This window comes from Callorhinus ursinus, unplaced genomic scaffold, assembly GCF_003265705.2.
Source record: "Callorhinus ursinus isolate GAN/ISIS: 27379988/994484 unplaced genomic scaffold, GSC_fseal_2.0 scaffold105, whole genome shotgun sequence".
Taxonomy (NCBI): Eukaryota; Metazoa; Chordata; class Mammalia; order Carnivora; family Otariidae; genus Callorhinus; species Callorhinus ursinus.
The window spans coordinates 212,447-218,429 of NW_027397167.1; positions in this window are offsets into that span (position 1 = coordinate 212,447).

Sequence of the window (5,983 nt, forward strand, 5' to 3'; positions counted from 1 at the left end):
TTTATTTCTTTTTGTTGTCTGATTGCTGTTGCTAGGACTTCTAGTACTGTGTTGAAAAATAGTAGCGAGAGTGGGCATCCTTGACATGTTCCTGATCTTAAGGGAAAGGCTCTCAGTTTTTCCCCATTGAGGATGATATTCACTGTGGGTTTTTCATAGATGGATTTTATGAACTTGAGGAATGTTCCCTCTATCCCTATACTCTGAAGAGTTTTAATCAGGAAAAGATGTTGTATTTTGTCAAATGTTTTTTCTGCATCAATTAAGAGGACCATATCCTTCTTCTCCTTCCTCTTATTAATGTGTTCTATTACATTGATTGATTTGCGAGTGTTGAACCACCCTTGCATCCCAGGGATAAATCCAACTTGATCATGGTGGATGATCCTTTTAATGTATTCTTGGATCCTAGTAGCTAGGATTTTGTTGAGGATTTTGGAATCCATATTCATCATGGATATCGGTCTGAAATTCTCCTTTTAAATGGGGTCTTTGCCTGGTTTGGGGATTAAGGTAATGCTGGCCTCATAGAATGAGTTTGGAAGTTTTCCTTCTGTTTCTATTTTTTGAAACAGCTTCAGTAGAATATGTATTATTTCTTCTTTGAAAGTTTGGTAGAATTCCCCAAGGAATCCATCAGGCCCTGAACTCTTGTTTTTTGGGAGGTTTTTGATCACTGCTTCAATCTCGTTACTGGTTATTGGCCTCTTCAGGTTGTCAATTTCTTCCTCTTTCAGTCTTGGCAGCTTATAGGTTTCCAGGAAGGCCTCCATTTCATCCAGATTGCTCAGTTTATTGGCATGTAGTTGTTGATAATAATTTCTAATAATTGTTTTATTTCCTTGGTGTTAGTTGTGATCTCTCCCCTCTCATTCGTAATTTTATTGGTTTGGGTCCTTTCTCTTTTCTTTTGGATAAGTCTGGCCAGTGGTTTATCGATCTTTTTGTTTGTTTGTTTGTTTGTTTCTTTGTTTTTGGTTTTTTTTTTGTTTATCGATCTTATTAATTCTTTCAAAGAACCAACTTTTAGTTTCATTGATCTGATCTACTGTGTTTCTAGTTTCTAATTCATTGATCTCTGCTTTAATTTTAATTATTTCTCTTCTAATGTGTGGCTTAGGCCTCGTTTGTTGCTTTTTCTCTAGTTCTTCAAGGTGTAAAGTTAATTGGTGAATTTCAGATTTTTCTATTTTTTTGAGTGAGGCTTGGATGGCTATTATTTCCCCCTTAGGAACGCCTTTGCAGTACCCCATAGGTTTTGGACTGATGTGTTTTTGTTCTCATTGATTTCCATGAATTGTTTAAGTTCTTCTTTGATTTCCTGGTTGACCCAAATATTCTTGAGCAGAGTGGTCTTTAGCTTCCAAGTTTTTGAATTTCTGTCAAATTTTTTCTTGTGATTGAGTTCCAGTTTTAAAGCACTGTGGTCTGAGAATATGCAGGGAATAATCTCAATCTTTTGGTATCGGTTGAGACCTGATTTGTGACCCAGTACGTGGTCTATTCTGGAGAAAGTTCCATGTGCACTCGAGAAGAATGAGTATTCTGTTGTTTTAGGGTGGAATGTTCTGTAAATATCTATGAGGTCCATCTGGTCCAATGTATCATTCAAAGCTCTTGTTCCCTTGTTGATTTTCTGCTGAGATTGATCTGTCCATTGCTGAGAGTGGAGTATTGAGGTCTCCTACAATTAACGTATTGTTATCACTATGACTCTTTATTTTGGTTAACAGTTGGCTTATGTAGATGGCTGCTCCCATGTTGGGGGCATAGATATTTACAATTGTTAGATCTTCTTGTTGGATAGACCCTTTAAGAATGATATAGTGTCGGGCGCCTGGGTGGCTGAGTTGGTTGGGCGCCTGCCTTTTGATCAGATCATGATCCTGGAGTCCCGGGATCAAGTCCCGCATCAGGCTCCCTGTTCAGTGGGGAGTCTGCTTCTCCCTCTGACCCTGCCCCATCTCATATGCTCTCTCTCTCTCATTCTCTCTCTCTCAAATAAATAAATAAAATCTTTAAAAAAAAAAAAGAATGATATACTGCCCTTCTGTGTCTCTAATTACAGACTTTAGTTTAAAATCTAATTTGTCTGATATAAGAATTGATACCCCAGCTTTCTTTTGATGTCCACTGGCATGGAAGATTGATCTCCATCCCTTCACTTTCAGTCTGGATGTATCTTTAGGTTCACAATGAGTCTCTTGTAGGCAGTATATGGATGGGTCCTGTCTTTTTATCCAATCTGCAACCCTGTGCCATTTTATGGGAGCATTTAGGCCATTCACGTTGAGAGTGATTATTGAAAGATATGAATTAATTGTCATCATGTTGCCTGTGAAGACATTGTTTTTATAGATTGTCCTTGTAAATTTCTGTTGTATATCACTCTTGGGGTGTTTCTCCTTTTATAGAACCCCCCTTAATAGTTCTTGCAGGGCCGGCTTGGTGGTCACATATTCTTTCAGTTTCTGCCAGTCGTGGAAGCTCTGCATCTCTCCATCCATTCTAAATGACAGCCTTGTCGGATAAAGTATTCTTGTCTGCATGTTGTTCTCCTTTAGTACCCTGAATATGTCTTGTCAGGCCTTTCTGGCTTGCCCAGTCTCTGTGGATAGGTCTGATGTTATTCTGATGTTCCTCCCTCTGTACATAAGGAACCTCTCCCCCCTAACTGCCCTTAAGATGGTTTCCTTGGTTCTAAGATTTGCAAGTTTTACTACTACATGCCGGGGTGTTCGCCTGTTTTCCTTGATCTTGGGAGGGTTCCTCTCTGCCTCTAGGACGTGAATGTTTGTTTCATTCCCCCAGATTAGGGACGTTCTCAGCTACGATTTGCTCAAATACATCTTCTAGTCCTCTCTCTTTCTCCACTCCCTCCAGGATTCCAATTATTCTGACATTGAAATGCTTCATGGTGTCACTTATTTCTCTGATTCTATTTTCATGGATTCTGAGTTGTTTTTCCCTGGCTTCCACTTTTCCCTTTCTATCTATTATATTGTCTTCCAGATCACTTATTCGTTCTTCTGCCTCAGTTACCCTAGCTGTTAGATTATCTAAATTAGATTGGATCTCATTGATAGTATTTTTAAGTTCTGCCAATTCAACTTTCATTTCTGCCCTTAGAGACTCTATGTTGCCATTAATTGATTTCTCCATTCTGACTATTGTCTTCACAAATGCTAGCCTGAATTCCATCTGCGACATTTTGGTTATATCTGCATCCATTTGTAAATCTGCAGCATAAGTCATAATCTCTGAGTCTTTTCTATTTGGGGGGTTTCTCCTCCTAGTCATTCTGTTTTGGGTGTTTGAGGGAATGTATAGAGTCCAAATTATTGACCAAAACCCAAGCAAGATGCACCTGTTTCTAGGGACCTTAGGGTTGCTGGCCTCTTGTTTTTGCAGCCTGTCTTCTGGGCGAGGGGCCTGCCATGCTCTTCCTCAGGCTACCCTGTTTGGGCGGAGTTGCCCTGCCCCCCTGTGGCAGAGGATGGGCTCAGCTGGAATCAGGTTTGGGGGCTTTTGTTCTCTCATGGCTTTCCCTGGTGGCTTTCCACATCTCTTCTGCGAGTCAGAGCAGAAGAGACCGTTTCCAACTCTCTGCCTCAGAGCAGAGAGACCTCAGTCTGTTCTCCAGTGAACTCTCCAGGCCACACCATCTCCGTTTCTGTCTGTGCTTCTATAAACTGCAGCGGCCTGGATTGTGCACCCCTCCGCAGCACCCCCAGTCCTGCCTCCACGTTGGAGCACCTCTCTGCCCTTTGTGCTTCTAAAACCGCCAGCCGCTCCCAGTTCGCACGCGTGACCCCGCCGCTCTGGGTTTCCACCCCGGGGGGGCTGCCCTAAAGTCCTTTCCCCATGCTAATGGTCTGCGAGTCCGTGCCCCATCCCCAGCATCCCAGGCTGTCGCTCACCAGCAGTGTAGGATCCCCACAGCCAGGCACCCTCCCGCTGCCATTTATCCTCTGCTATCTGCCCGCAGAATCAGGGCTCCCCGCTTTGTACCTGGAAACCAACTGCCTGCGATATTCTGTTTGTAGAGATCCAGATCTTACATCTCAGGCTGGTTTTGTGGGCACTCAGACTGGTCTGGTAGATATCCAGCTCAATTCCAGGACCAGTTGAAATAGGGTCCCCTACTCCTCCACCATCTTTCCTTCTCTCCTATCCTTCATCCTTATAACTGCATGTATGTTTCTTTATCAAATATCATCTGGCATTCGACCAGTGACTTTTTTTCCTGAAAACCAATGAAAAGGCTACATATGTATGATTTCAACTATGATTACCTTCAGAAAAATAAAAATTATAGAGAAAATCAAAAGATTGTTGATTGCCTCAGCTTACAAGAGAGAGGGATGAATATTTGGAATACAGAGGACTTTTAGGAGAATGGGTACACCTATACACCTGATTCTATAATAGTGAATACAAGCAAGTATACATTTCTCCAAACCAACAAAATGTGTAACACCATGAGGGAACAAAAATTTAAACTCTGGACTTTGGGGTGATTATGATGTGCCAGTGTATGTTCATCAATTGTAACAGATGTACTACTCCAGTAGAGGATGCTCATACTGGAAGAGGCTATGCATGTGTGGAAACAAAAAGTATATCTGTAGCTTTATCTCAATTTTTCTGTAAATAAATGTTTTAAAATTTTAAGATGTTTACAAAACATAAGATTTACTACATAAACATAGTGAAGAGGGGATCTCTCTATTTGTAACACCTGACACCTGATCATGCACCAGGCCACCACAGTCTCAGCACTTTCTGATTGTAGGGTTTAAACAAAAATCCACCATCTAGAGGAGAGAGGCAAGATGGCAGAGTAGTAGGGGACCCCTTTTCTACTGGTCTCCTGAATTTAGCTGGATATCTACCAAACCATTCTGAACACCCAAGAAATCAGCCTGAGATGTAAAAATATATATCTGGATCTCTATAAGCAGAAAAGTGACTGCTTTTTGCAAGGTAGGAACTGCGGAGTCATGAATCTGAGGGGGGATATCAGAAGATAAACAGAAGGGGGAGGGAGCATCCATAAGCTGGCTCCTAGAAAGTGATATGACACCAGAGTGCAAAAGCACCCTGCACCTGGGGACCAGGCAAAAAATTGCAGTGTAGTAGTGTCTGGGAAAAGGCTTTTAGAGCAGTGATCAGACAGGATCCAGGAGCTGCAGGTGCAGGCATGCAAGCCCATGGCTGCTCGTGGTTTTAGAAGCACAAAGGGCAGGGATACATCCGGGTTCATGGGACCACTTCTGAGAGAGTCACTATGGGTGCACACCATGGGAGGCTGCAGTTTTCAGCGGTGCATACGGAAATGGACTCTGTGTCCTGGAGGGTTTAGTGAAGAGAACAGGCTGCAATTTCTCTGCTCTGGGACAGAGGTTTGGGTGAGGCCATTTTCACTCTAACCCTTGGAAGAGGTGCAGAAAAACACCAGAGAACAAAAGCTCAAAAAATCGGTTTCCACGGAGCACAGCCACTCCCTACCATAAAGGGCAGGCCAACTCTGCCCAAGCAGGGTTGCCTGAGAAACAGCTCAGCAAGCCCCTCCCCCAGAAGACAGAGAGGAAGAACAAGAGGATGACAACAGTATGGTCCCCCAAAAACTGTAAAACCCCAACACCAGGGGAAAATGGTATATTGAGGTCCAGGCCTTGCCTCACAGCTTGTTTATTTTTCAGATACAACTCTCTTTTTCTTTTTATTCTTTTTCTTATGCGTCTCTGGGTTTTTTTTTTTTTTTTTTACATTTTTCTCATTTCAGCTAGATGTTTAATATATCAACTTCTATTTCATAGTAGCTTTTTAACGTGTACTTTTTCACGTCATATTTTTTACAGATATATGCTTCGATGTAGTCCTTTTTCCCCTATTCAATATTACCTTTACATACAAGTTTTACTTTCCCTGTAATTTTGGGAAGTAGTGTCCTCTGACAAACAGAACAAAATACACCCAG